The sequence below is a fragment of the Leuciscus leuciscus genome, assembly GCF_965113295.1.
Source record: "Leuciscus leuciscus genome assembly, chromosome: 16".
Taxonomy (NCBI): domain Eukaryota; kingdom Metazoa; phylum Chordata; class Actinopteri; order Cypriniformes; family Leuciscidae; genus Leuciscus; species Leuciscus leuciscus.
This window is the reverse complement of record NC_138740.1, coordinates 35,223,537-35,238,157: the sequence shown is the minus strand read 5'-3', so window position 1 is coordinate 35,238,157 and position 14,621 is coordinate 35,223,537. Positions and strand designations below refer to the sequence as shown.

The 14,621-nt window shown below is 37.8% G+C and overlaps 2 protein-coding genes and 1 long non-coding RNA gene across 5 annotated transcripts in view; 2 read left to right on the top strand and 1 right to left on the bottom strand.

Annotated features, from left to right (window-relative positions):
- LOC309478197 (uncharacterized protein) overlaps positions 1-14,621 on the top strand; it is a 60,104-nt gene that overhangs the window by 21,416 nt on the left and 24,067 nt on the right. The window lies entirely within an intron of this gene.
- The window catches only part of LOC309478201 (uncharacterized protein), a 43,940-nt gene that overhangs the window by 21,442 nt on the left and 7,877 nt on the right, over positions 1-14,621 (top strand). The gene's annotated exons all lie outside the window — the stretch shown is intronic.
- Positions 1,122-3,587, bottom strand: LOC309478229. Of its 3 annotated transcripts, none has more exons than XR_014198882.1 (3): positions 3,479-3,587; positions 1,415-2,522; positions 1,122-1,292 (listed from the first exon to the last, which is right to left on the bottom strand). It is a non-coding gene; the product is annotated as an uncharacterized lncRNA (long non-coding RNA). The 3 variants fall into 3 exon arrangements; XR_014198883.1 differs by lacking the exon at positions 3,479-3,587 and having other exon boundaries at positions 1,415-1,970; positions 2,159-2,779; XR_014198884.1 differs by lacking the exon at positions 3,479-3,587 and having other exon boundaries at positions 1,415-1,726; positions 2,159-2,779.

The window sequence follows — 14,621 nt, the reverse complement described above, 5'->3', positions numbered from 1 at the left end:
ACAATTGCCTTTTGACAATGGCTATTGCCATTGGAGATCAGGACACACCGACCTTATGAAATTTGACTACCTGGTCCACAGCTTCCCGGGTACTGATCTTTACAGCTCCCTTCTTTCCACTTGGAGGTGGTGGCAGTAGGTAGACCAACCTGAGAAGGAGCACCTGCTTTAAGCATGATATACACTTGACCAAAACCTTTGATACTACATCAATATTAAAACTCAAAACTCAATAACAATACTAGTTCTGCGACTAACAATTTTTTTGATAATCGATTACATTTACATTTAGATTTTTACATTAAATTAAGATTAACCTGTCAATTATTAATCAATTGGTTGGATTAAAAGGCCAATTTTTTATTTTCTGTATTTTATCTGGGAAATTTTATTCTGCACAATGCTCTCCTTCAAACATTGTGCAAATTGAAACCTATGAAAACGGTCGTAAATTAATCTACGTGGGCTATACTATACATTGTGAAAATATGTATATTTTTTATGATAACGTTATAAACCACTATATTAAAAATGCTAAATGTAAAAACAAAAGCACAAACTAAGTGTAAACTGGTTAGAGGTTGAATGTTTCTACACTAAAACACATTACATTTTCTGAACACAGGATTATTCAGTAAATGTATGAGATTTTTAACATTTATATACAATTACATAATCTCATTACAGTTACTGCTCTCATAAAAACACAATTACTTTTGTTTCATGTAGAGTTTAAAGCTAAATATAAAATCAAACAACATATTTGATCAAAATTAGTATTTTAGTCAAGGGTTATTATTGTGCTTCCATTCCGACCGCCGTTTGATTGATGCACGGACTTGCGCTCATTCAGTGAAGTTTACCGAAGATTACTGTCAGGACTTTGTGTAAAATGCTGAGGAAAACATCTTGAAACACATTAAACATCACACACATTTGTCGCAGCATCTGACAAGACAGGCCACGTTAATACAATTACAAGTCAGTTTGAAGAACTTAATATAAAACATTCTCATGTTCTCATATATTATTTGTCTACACAACCATTTGTCATGGTAAATAAATTAAATAAGTCGACATTTGAAAGATACACCAGATTCATGTCAGTTATTTACCTGGGACCTCATCATCCTCATCAGTGTTCTCCTCTGCAGACTGGATGAGGTGGTCAAGCATGGGTGTCTTGCTGATGTCCTTGGCTTGCTCTATTACTTGGCCTTCAGGAAATCCCATTTCTCAAGGAGTTTTGATGAAGTCTCAGCTCCAAACAACAGGTCAAAGTCTTGCGCCACCTAAAGGGGAGGGAGCAAGCATATGTGTATTTGATGATGGTGGTAGGTGACCGTTTTCATCTTTGAACAGCTGTTCTTGACATTGCAAAAACATAATAAATGTGCTTACAAAAAAGACTTACCAGGCCTTTTGTGTCAAGAAACCTTGGGAACACAGTAAGCACTGTGCTGCACTGCTCAGGATCATGAATCAACTTTTGCCTGTGCTGGAAGGTTTCTCTCATTTTCATGAAGATATGGCCTCACGACACAGGTCTCCCTCCAACTGCTGCACTGTAGTCACTTCTCTCTCTAAGTTTGGTCCGCTGCTGCCTGTAGTGTGAGAGCTCCTTCTCCTACCCCCATTGGTACCGCCATTGCTGAGTTCTCGCTGTGTGTTTTTAATCTTCCAGGCAATGTAGCCCTCATTGCTGTCTATGTCAAAAAAAGTGTTCCTAAAGACAGTATCAACAAAGATGGAAATGTATAAAAAAATAGTTTCAGCATGAATCAATAGAGATCTTTAGAAAAGAAGTGTGAGACTTCTAAAATGCACCAGAACATTATTCATTTGTTTATTAAGATTAACCTTACTTTTAAATATGTACTCGCATAGCCATTTTTGGAGTAGGGATCTTTTAGAGAGGGGAACAGTGTTACTATGCCCAATGCATACTGTGCTCTTTTATCCATAGGGGTCTGTGGAATAAATGTGTAATATCCAACACACCAGAAAACCTATGATCTGCGCAAGGCCACGGCTCATTGACCACGGTTGTCATTTAATGATAATCACCTATTTGATTACAACTACCATACAGTATCTGCAATTGAATACTATGAATATACACTTTACCAAATCATTCACCATAAAGCATTTCACTTACCCATACTTTTCAAACATTTCAGCAACAACAATGCTGACGAGATCACGGCGTGCTCGGTCCTTCATCTCTCCTGTCATTGCATATTTTGCAAGGATTTTCTCCCCTCCATGCTTTTGTTCCAGAATTCTTTTGACAAGCTCGACAACAGGAAAAAACGTTATGAAAATACAATATTTACAACATAAAGAGGAATGTTCTGAAAAAACATCACCTCTTTGGCTAGTGAAGAACTGTCATCAATATGTAGACTTTTTGGGGAAATCACAAAGGCGTCATCAATGCGGGGACATCAGAGAAGCATCACTGTCCGATGAGCGTGATGATAGTGACAAGGTGTCTGTGCACCAGGACTGGATGGGAGAGTCTGAAAAGGGCAAAAAGATCATCATTTAAAAAAAAAAATTTCAGTCAATGTTTCCACAGGTTTAAGTGAGGAGAGGTTAAAAAAAGAGCATGGTGAGACTGCTTCCAGGAAACTGTTTCTTTGCCATCTATAAATTCCATGAGTTTTGGTAGTTAATGTGGCCAGACTGTCACGGTAGATCCGTTGTCTCACTCATGTCTTGTGTCTGTGTATATGTGTGTGTGTGTCTCGTTTGCGCTGATTGTTTCATGTGGGCGTTACCGCTGATTGATCCTCATCAGCGCCAGCTGCATTCTACGGTGACCGGGAGGGGACATGTTCGGTTCACTTATTTTTGTCGTGGCCACAACATATTAACTCGTGGGAATGTGATATTAAGTCGTGGGAAGCTTCCCGTGTTTCCCGTTTTTTCTGGATTCTTCTCTCATGATCTCACCACTTGTTACTTCACTGGTCACTCTCCGAGGCTCGCCCATCCGCTTTCCTGCTGTCTGCTGTGTGCGATCAGTTGTCTACCACCTGATGTTCCACGGTTTCCTGAGCTTCTTCATGAGTGAACATTGATTCTCCTGAGCTTCTTCCTGAGTGAACTTTGTTCTAATAAAGAGTCTTTTTACTTGCAATTGCTTCTGCCTGTACTTTACGTAACACGGTTTAGGCCATGATACATTAACTATTAGATGGCAAGACTGACTGTTTTTTGAGAAGTACTCGGGTCAAAAGTCTTACCGGCTAATCCATTTTATCTCAAATGTAGTTTTTCACATCCTAATGTGAACACTGAACAGATAAGAGATAAGGTTGGAAATCTGCAAAGTGGTCCTTTAACAGAGAAAGCACAAATCGGACATTGGTGAGAAGCTACTGTTTTGGTTTTGTGATAGCAAATAAATTACAATGTTAACACATTGTTATTGTAACCCTGCAATGTACACTGTAATTGTACAACCATTTACCAGAAACTGAAAGAACATTAATAGTGGTCCACAGGATGTCTGCTTTTTCCTCCAGGATGTCGAAGACCTCTTCGTCAACCTCTGTTCCACTGTCATCCAGCACATACATGTTTGTCTCGGGGGTATGCTGAACTTCTCTTTAGCTTTGAATACAGAAAAAACATAAGTTGTGTTTAAAAATGCAACAAAGTGGAAGAACAATAAAGTTTTTTTAGCACTATTTCTATCTTAATGGGCAAAGCTACGGTAGACTAGCATGGTGCTAAGAATCAAATTTCATATAAACGTACATCTAAACCAGTGGTTGCCAGTAAGACTTTCACATTGTCCTTCATTTTGATGGATATGGTCGTAAAAATTTCACCATAATCTATTACTCTATTTTAATTTTCATATTTTAATTATAAGACATTTAATAGATTTCACAACTGAGCAGCTGCAACTGAGGGAGCAAAGGTCCATTCTGCCCCATCCATGATGAGGAAAAGATTAAACCTGATGACAATGACACAGAGACTGATGAGCCACTGGCATTGCTATGGACGGAGGTAAACAAATAGTTTCAAATTGCAAGAGAAAATTCAAAGAGACTTTTATCAATTCCTTTCAGATAAAAAGGTGTCACAGTGAGGAACCTTGATGAGAAATATAACAAGATCCAAGGCCAAGACTGGAGGCTCAACCTGCTAAAGCTTCAGTTTTCCTGGAGAAGGAGGGCCGATATGGGTGAAGCAAACTTGGAACTTAGAGGAACTCCGAAATGAGGCTGCTGCACTTCCAGACCCAGAAAAGGGGAGGGACCGGTTTATCAGAGCAGTTGAGAACAATCGTTGCCACTTACAAACCCACAGGATGAGACTGGGAAGCTATTTCCAGCAACAAGCTCGGTTTGAAATGGACTGAGGTATAAACTGGTGAAGATTTTTTACCCAAGAACTATAAGAATAAATGCTGATGCAGGGTGGCAGACTGCTAGGAGTGCCAGAATGAGGTTGACTGGGAAGCAATCACACACAAAGCAGCTATAGAGGAGGTCACAAACCATCAAGAAGACCACTAGAGTGTGCAATCTCCAGGAGGCTGTTAAGGGGCATTATATCAGTGGAAAACTGCTGCAGATCCATGTCGCGTCTGTGATGAAAAAGATACTGGGCCAAGGATTGTCCAAGTGAGAGGAAACAACATCTCACAAAAGAACCATCTCCTCTTTCCCCCTAACAGCTGTTGGTTTCCATCAAATGTGAGAGATAGGATAAAGGACTTTAGTTACCTTTTGGTGGAAACATCAAACACTTATCATCCAAAGGTATGCCAGATAAACCTATTTTGTTTGTTTTCGAAGGAAACCTTTATTTTGATCACTGCAGAGACCGCTCTAAAACATATCTGTTTATCTGGCATACCATTGGTTGATAAGTTTACTATGTCATTGAGGGTAACAAACAAGCTGCAACATGTGACAAATTCTTTCCTGGTTTCTTAAACATGCCCTGTAAATTTAATGGCTAGAGATTTATTGTCCAAATTGGAATTTATCATTTTTATTTCAAATGATGGTTTGGAAGTGTTCAATTCCGGAGGTTCTTTTATGCAAATTACACCAAACTGGCATTATGGTTGGGCTTTAACTCTTTCCTTTGATCCATCCTCTGCTTATCAACAAATGTTGCCAGATTTAGAAAAACCACCAAGGAAAAAATTGGATCTTGATTTTATTGGTAGCCCAGCAATACCCTGCATTTTCTGTTAAACTCACACCTGCTCAATCTGCTCTTTTTCATTAGACACCAGTCAAGCCCCACATCTCTGTGGGAAAGAAAGAAGGTTTGTGGGCAAACGTGGAGGTTTTCTCACAACCCAGTTAAAAAAAAAGAAAAAGAAAAGAAAAAACCTGGGAACTGGACTTGGGATAGTAGTAGGAAAAACTAGGGTAAATGCGTATCCCGTAATGCAGGCAATCGTGGTTTTACAGGCTGTGTAGCAAGGAGAGAACACAACCCAAATTTGATTTTAAAAGTGTTTGAGGAACTTTCCAAAAATCTAGAAAAGTTTCCTTCCCCAAAGGGAAGTACCCTAAATTAGTATGTAGATGATTTAATGCTGTGTTCTCCCAACAAAACCACCTGTGAAATCGATATGCGCGCATTACTGGATTTTAGCAGACAAATGGGCACAAAGTGTCAAAATCAAAACTACATTTAATACCGCAGGAAGCTAGGTACCTTGGTCACCTCATTTCAGCAACTGGTCACACACTAGGATTTGAACAAATTGAAGAAGTTCTGAAAATTTCTAAGTCCGTCACAAAATCCCAAATGATGTTATTTCTGGGAGTTACGGGATATTGTAGATCCAAGATAAAGCAGAAATTTCAAATCCTTTACTAACAGCAGCTCATGAGCAGAAAGAAAAACATTTAAAAAAAATTCAATTGGCTTTCTCCAATAGTCTGACTATTCAAAAAATGTTTAACTCTTTGTTTAAAAAAAAAAAAAAAAAAAAAAAAACCGGTTCTAACACAACCCCACGCTGATCGCCGTCGAGGCGTCGACCAATCGCATATTACTCCAAAAGATTAGACACTGTTGTTAGTGGAATGCCACAGTGCCTTCATTCGGTAGCGGCCGCTGTTGAAGCTATTTTAGTGTACTCGGTTTTGGTGGTATTCCACCTTTTAACTGTGTTTATTCCACATATGCAGTTTATTCCATGCTAATGCAGTCACGAACGGCTCATTTAACTGCCACCTGTTCGCTGCACTGGCAGAACATATCACTGATAATATTCAGTGTCACATTGAAATGGTGCACCATACTAAATCCATCCATATTACTACAGTATTGAGGATGACGGAGATCCTCATGACTGTACAACGCATTCGAAATTAATTATGTTGCTCAAAACCTACAACTTCCTTCAGAAATTAAAATCTGTAAATGTGCAGCACAAGAAAAAGCAATGAACAGCAAAGGATGCTGCACTTAAACAACAACAGCCAATCGCGTTAACCACATTCACATCTCTGGTGCCCGATTATGTTCAGCTCCCACCAACGTTGATTGAAATTCAAAATATGGCTACCGATCAGGAGAGAAAACGTTGGTCAGAGGGGGGTGCAAAATGTAAAGATGGGGTATGGAAAGATGCAAAAACAAAAAGCCTTCCCTGCCTAAACAATTGTATCTAAATTTCACAAAGTGGTCTCACGAGGCAGACCACATCTCAATTGGCAATGAAATTATCAAACTGGAACTTCCTGTGAGGCCCCATGATTTACAGTTGTGGCAGAGAAACTGTGTATGAAATGTAACATCTGCGCAGCGAATAACGTGGGAAGACGAAGTAAGCCGCAAACTAACTCCGCCTACCCCACAAAAGAACTTCCTTTTCAGCACATAATGATGGATTTCTGCCAAAGTTATATGTATTGTCTTGTAATTGTTGACATGTTTTCAAAGTGGGTTGAATGTTTCCCAGATAGAAAAGCTGATGCTACGGCTGTAGCTCTAATTGGAAAAGTTCTCAAGATGGGTAGAACCAAAAATATTGTCCAGTGCTAATGGGACACATTTTGTAAATAAATGAATCACAAAATTGGCAAGCGGATTGAGAATAAATTTGAAAACTCATCCACAAAAGTTGAGGCTCAGTGGAAAGGGCAAGTCAGACTGTAAAAACCAAATAGACTTGATGGCCATAAGAGCCCGAAAAGGGGACCAGGACAGACCTCAGCCCACATTCAATTCTTGCAGTTTGGCCTATGGGAGTGGGAATCAAGCCTTCTCCCCAGGAGGACCTTGCGGCGGTCGATGAACAATTAAGAAAGTGCATGATGTCTTAAACTAAAACTTTAAAATATCAATCGCAGGTGAAAGCTGCTTTGCCAGTTTTAGGTGACGAACCCCAACATTCCTACGAGCCAGGACAGTGGATCTGGGTCAAAGACTTCCTGGGGAAGGCGTGCCATTGTCCAAGGTGGTTGGGGCCATGAGATCATCCTGACAACCAACACGCCCATCAAGGATGCCGAGCATGATACCTGAATTCACGTGTCGCACTGCAAACCTCCCCAACCTGACGGCATGCAAACTGAATCGAGGAAATACACCAGCCGAAAAGAAATCGCAACATCATTACTACAACATAAAAATGCAATTGGTTTATTGATCACGCACAATACCAAATGTAGCGCAAATAAAGTCAGACTCAATCATTTCAGACGGGAATCTGTAACGTTAACTTTCAAATAGCCTTTCAAAGGCTAGCTAGCCAATTTTGCCTGCACAAGTCCCGAGATTGGGAGCGGCAGCTAACAAATGAATGCTGCATTTTCATAAGAAAATATAGTCATGTGTGCCACTCTCTGGGGTGTGGGGTTCCTCCTTCTGGAGGTGGGCATTGCAACTTTGCAACTTACAAAGAATGGTCTGGGTTCTTTTGTGTGTTCTGATGTTCTTTTGTGTGCCAAATGACATGTATCAGTCTGCACTTTAGGCTTATGTTAATGGTATATAGATTTATATGATGATAGATTTATGCATGGGGTTATTCTGTAGGTTTTGATTGTTAATCTTTGTGACTAACCTAGTCACCAATATTATTATTTATAATTGGTATTATTCTTATTTTCTTTTTATTATTGCTACTCTAGTCCCTTTATCTATTTATTTATTATTTATTTTGAATATGTTTATGCATGTATGTTATCATTTATACACTATCCTTTTTGCTTTGGAGTTGTTTTTGTAGTTTATTTGAAACCAAACCAGTGTCACAATATTTTCTGGTGAGGTATTTCCATTTCCCTCGGGAAGACACGTTGTACATTGATCATGGTAACAGTGAATAAACATGTAAAAAAATTAAATAAAATAAATAAATATGATATGTGATCCTGGACTACAAAACCAGTCACATGGGTAAATTTTATGAAATTGAGATTTGATAAATAAGCTTGATTTGATGTGTGGTTTGTTAGGATAGGACAATATTTGGTCAAGATACAATTTGAAAAACTGTAATCTGAGGGTAAAAAAAAGGAAACATTGAGAAAAATAGCCTTTAAAATTGTCCATTTATGTTCACGATTGGCTGCATTCACTCACAAAAATACATGTTTTATATATTTACGGTAGGAAATTTACAAAATATCCTCATGGAACATGATCTTTACTTAAAGGTATAGCGGAGGATCTTTCCAAATTTTTGATAAGACCCGCCCTCTCCACTTTTTGAAAAGTTTGATTGATTCACCAGAATGATTGACAATTAGGAGGACCAATAGTTTAGACTACCCACCAGGAAGTAAAACATCCTCCGCTATACCTTTAATATCCTAATGATTTGGCATAAAAGAAAAATCGATAATTTTGACCCATACAATGTATTGTTGGCTATTGCCACAAATATACCCGTGCGACATGTGACTGGTTTTGTGATCCAGGGTCACCTATGCCAGAAATATTGAGTAGCCTGATCAGTCCTGAAACAAATAGTGAGACAGAAGAGAGTAAACGCTGTAAGCAGCTGTGCTCTGAAGCCCTCACTTCAAAGAAATTAGCAGAAATTAAGAAAATGATTACTCAGGGTTTTGATTCTGATTGGAAAGTTCAACAAAAACTTGACTGGCTACAAACAAAGAAAGAGCCTTGTATTGCTTACAATGATTAATTATGGGTCGGGGATCACGTCCTTGGAAAAGTGTGACTAAAGTGAAAAACTTTGTGAAAACCCCTTAGAATATGTTAAGTGTTTCCGTGCATCTTATGAAAATGAATGTGCTGCCAATAATAATAATTTCACTATTGTGATTGAATCCGCCACAGGTGGACTGACAAAATAATACAGAGAACTGCTTATCAGTGGCTCTGTTTACATTGGGACACACTGCTTCAAGGCTGTGCAGTAAGTTGGAGCTGTTTGCATGTTCATAATGATGAACTAACATTTTGAAGCAGCCTAGGAAAGACCAGATATGGTGGTATTGGACCCCATATGGTATTGGAAGAGAAGTAAGTGAACTGAACACTTTTTACAAGCAAGTCAGTAGGCCTCAGTAAGGAAAGAAAGAAAGAAAATTGACAATTGACGGTAAAGCATTGGTTTGTTTGGATGCAGTAAAGTAGATAGATTTACTGACATTAGCAATTAGGCCTATATAATGAAATCTGTACAAATAAATGAACAGAGCATTTAACAATGGTATTATCATGGTAGTTAAAAGCAAAACCACACTTCTCATTATTAAATGGTTTATAAAAAAAAAAGTTGAAAAAATAAAATAAAAAAACGATTAAAAAATATTAAGTAAAAATAAACCAGTGCAAGCCAAGGTAATTTTCTATATGGGTGGTGTGGTGTGTTGATTGAAAAGCTTGTAAGTCTATGATAAAATAATTTCCAGTTTCCAGTCAGTGAACAGGATGTTAGGATTCAGCTTCAGGAAAGACCTTCTCATAGATTATACATACCGTGTATAACAGAGAATTCTGAGTCGAATTCAGGGAAGGACGCCCATCAGGAGCAGGTTTTTTTTTTTTTTTTTTTACTGTGAACTAGATGACCAGTCCATCCCTGATCATCACAAACAGTGGACCACCCATCGCTACCAGCGATAAGAACAGTGAACTCATGAACCTCGAGTTGGGAATGGGAAGTTCGGATCATTTTACTGACTCGGATCTTAGAATCTCATTCGTCAAAACGAACGAATCTTTTTTTCAAATAATTTCGTTCATTGCAGCAGAATATAATTAAACTGTTACATGTTAATAGCCAAATCCCCCAAACACATAAAATGTAAACACATTTAGAATAAGAAAAAAATTGCAATGCAAGGACAAGACCAAATTATGAGAAACAGAAACGATTAATTCATTGCTTGTCTGGGTCTTCAGGCTGTGCAGTCTGTTAGTTCACCTCACCTCCCGATCTAAGCCGTTCGTTCATCCTGAGTCTTCGGGGTCGAGCATCTACTGTAAAAAAGGGTTCGAGTCATTCGTTCATCACGTGACAGCTCGAGTCGCTCACACATCATCGCACAGATCTGCTTCAGTAGAGCCTCTGACTGCACCGAGCGAGTTTGCAATTAACACACACATACATTTTTGGGGGAATCCTGGTGAGTCAGAAACAGCATTCCTTACTTTCACTTTATTTTTATTTTACAGAATAGAAAAACGCCAAATGTCTATCTCCAAAAAGTGTCCCTTTCTCGACGTCACATTTATGCTTTCTTCAAACGGGGTTTGTTACAGATTTTGCGCAAAACATCGCCGAGCCTCAGGAGAAAATGGGGGCAGGAAATGTAAGTCATATATTTCATTTAAAAGTTTGACACAGCTAACATAATGCAGCTTATGAACTTAAGTATTTCACATTATAATGCAGTTGTTTTGATCTAGCCTATTAATTCTGCTTCTTTCAATTTGGTACTTTGAATATACATTTGTTCATTTAGCAGATACACTATCTGTGTAAAAAAAAAAAAAAAGAAAAGTCAGAAATCACTGAAAAATTATTTAAAAAAAACTGACATAATGAAAATGCATAAAGGCAAAACACTTTCACACAATAATTGGAATGTTTCAGAACAGTTAAAACATGCTTGCAAGAGGAATAGACTAATCCACACACACACACATATATATATATATATATATATATATATATATATATATATATATATATATATATATATATATATCTGTAGTGTTCTGTTTGCTCAACATTAAAATAGCAATAATGTCACATGCAGGTTCAGTAATGGCAAGGACGCACTGCAACTAAATTCACTAACAAACTATTTTACCTGCATTTTTCGGGAGTTAATTCGGTTGTGGAACGCAGTTATTACTGTAAATGACTGAACAGAACGGCATTAATCACTAAAAACGAATTGAACTGCAGTGTGTAAGTGGCGGATGACTTTCTGTCACCTTGCATCTGTTGAGGGAATTTTCTGGATTAAGATAAAGTTAGGAGGATGCCATGTTTGATTCTACTTGTTGATTAAGGTTAAAACACAACATCGTTCAGATTTGCTTTCAGTTCACTTGAAGTACTGCATTATCCTGTCTTGATAGTTAATATAGTTTGTTGGTTTTGTCAACAAGCTTGTCAAATGTGTTTTGCAAATCTGCTTTCTAGGACTGGGTAATATGATGATGATATATGGAAGTAAAATAATGTCAAATGTTTTTGAAAAAAAAAAGCCTGTTGAATTGCACTACTTAAAAAAAAAGGCATTGCATTAACCATGCTTGCATTTTAATGCATTGTATTTTTAGGGCTTGCATTTTTATGGGCTGAAATTCAACATAGTTGAATATTTAAGCTGTGAATATTTCAATTAAAAACATTTCAAACAAAATAATCTATATTCACCTTTCATATTTCACTTCCAAAATATTCAAACTATTTAAAAATACAACCTATAATATTCAACAGGCATTTTTCGGTCCATTTTATTTCGCTTTGCAAATTCGCGTCCACAAATTCAGTGGTTCAAATTCGACAGTAAATTCAACATTGACATCCAGGAACTGCAGGAAAAGCAGTAGATTACCGAGCATACTCTCCATCTGCTGTTAGTCAACCTCACCAGCAGGGGGTGCAAAAGCGCGTGTTGTTGACGAAGACCAGCAACAGAACAAGCCATTCATTCATAAAATGAAAATGATTATCTGTGTCAGTATATATGCGGAAAATATGATAAAGACACAAAAGCTGTGTTTTCATTTCATTCAGTTTTCACACACTGACAGGCTGATAATTAGCTCTTAGAGTGTGTCATTAATGTTAATCATGCAAAGTACAAAGAGAAAATCAGACTGAATAACTCTTGTAGCTTTAATAAGTATTTGAGTGTATTTAATTTACAGAGTGAAGACTATATACACTCTAAAAAAAATAATGTTGGCTCAGAAAAAAATAAAATAAATGCAACATTGTAAGGATCCGCTAGAGCCAAATAATAGAGAACCCAAGTGCAGTTTATTACAGATAAGATCAAACATGAAACAAAAACAGTGTGGCATGAAAACAGGAAAGACAGGAAGGAACATGAACAGACTTAAAACCAGAGATCTACAGGAAACAATGTGTTGGGTTCGAGTCCACCTTTGTCGAGTCCGAGTCGAGTCCAAGTCAAGTTTAAAGACCCGCCCCTCTTAGTTACTGTTGCTACGTCCGCCAAGCCATTCTGCTCTCACTCCACATGTTCTCACACAGTGAAAAATATATTGTGGAGCAAAGAAGACACTGACAGTGTGCCAACAAGACAGAGCCGGTTCCTTTAGGTATAAAATAAAATCTTAGCTTTAAAATTGAATAAATACCGCCTTCGTTCAAGCAGCATGTGAACTGATCATCTATTTTAGTTATAGCACAAATTAAACATGAATGATGTCAATACACATTTTTCAAGTTCAAATCCACTGTCTGGTTTGGTTTCTTTGTCAGACAAAAATGGTGGATATCTGTATTATGATTGGTCACATCTTTTAGAATCTGCAAGGTAATGCTCAATAATGCAACACGATGCATTAAGAGCCAGGTGTAAACTTTTAAGCAAGAAAATGGTGGTGTACATTTTTCTTATTTTCTTTTACAGGTTATTATCTTATTTAGCCTCTGAAGGGCAGTACTAAATTAAATAAACTTTTAAACAAAATAGGAGCAATTTACACGCCCTGGCTCTTAATGGATGTTTCCTTCTTGAGCATCACTGAATGTTTGCAGCATTTGTAATTCGAGTTGTGTTTGAGTCCCTCAGTTATCACCAGTGTGAAAAGATGGATCTCAAAATCATACAATCACTGCTAGTAAGGAGTCAATTATGCGGAAGGGGCACCACTGCCACCTTTTTTTTCTTTCTTGGGGGCAGCCATGGGGTTATGGGCTGGAACAGACACCAGCTCAGGAACACACATGGTGGCGGCCATAGTGATGGGGACGAGACCGCCTATGCCGAGTCCGAGTCAAGACCGAGTCTTTGAAGGGTCGAGTCCGAGTCCGTTGGTTTTCAAATTCAGTCGAGTCCGAGTCAAGACCGAGTCTTTGAAGGAAGCAAGTCCAAGTCGAGACCGAGTCTTTAGGAGTCGAGACCAAGACCATAAAAACATGTCAGTTTTCATATTCATGATTTAATATCACCCCAGTTTATAATCCGGCGATTCAAAACGGGGGTTGGAGGTAACGTAACAAAAAAAAAAATTACACTGCCTACGTAGCTTCTCTGCAGGGGTGGCGCCAGAGATTTAACGCATGTGCTGAGGGGGTGCTAGATCATTGACAGGGGGAGCTGCGCAAAACTTGGCCACTAAATATTGAATATTCAATTATGATTATTAAATTATGAATTATTAAAAGATGTAGGCTATTATTATTAATAATAATGTTATTTCAACATAATATCTCGTTATTTCAACATATGTGTGCGTGCAACAAGCAAGATGTACATTTGTAAATCCGGTGACGCGTACATGATTTTTATTAATAAACTAGTGTTTTCTGACAGTGTCGGCTGCAAAGATGAAGTCGACGATCGCCATAGGCTATCCGTAGTGAACGCGCCTATATAGAAATGCACATAATGGATTACATAATCAGAGAGTAGCCTTTTTCTTTTTTCGTTTTGAATTATATCGTTTAAAGACATTTCAAGCTTTGTGTATTTGATGTATTTCTCATGTCTATGTGAGGCATACACTGAGTTTTGTTAAGTTAGGATGAGATGCGCTCCAGTTAATGTGCAATGCAAGAGACCGCGCGGGCGCCTCCATGATTATATTGTCTGTTATATTTGCTTCTTATTCATTAAATCCAGGCAATTGGTTGATGAAAAATGTATTAAAATTAAGATACAATTTATACAAAACGAAATTCACTTTAAAGAAAGGCTTTTTACAAAACAAAACTTAATGAAGTGGTCAAAATCATGTCTGACCCACTCCATGTCTCATATTGCGCATCCTAACTTACTCGTGCTTTTCACTTTTCATAATTAACAAATGGAAAAAAATATTATAATGTTATTTCTAACTAATATGAAACATGCACTTATTTAACGGCTACAACAGTATAGTAGGCCTACAGACTCTCTATTTGTACAAATTTCTGCACATTCATTTAATTCTGAATT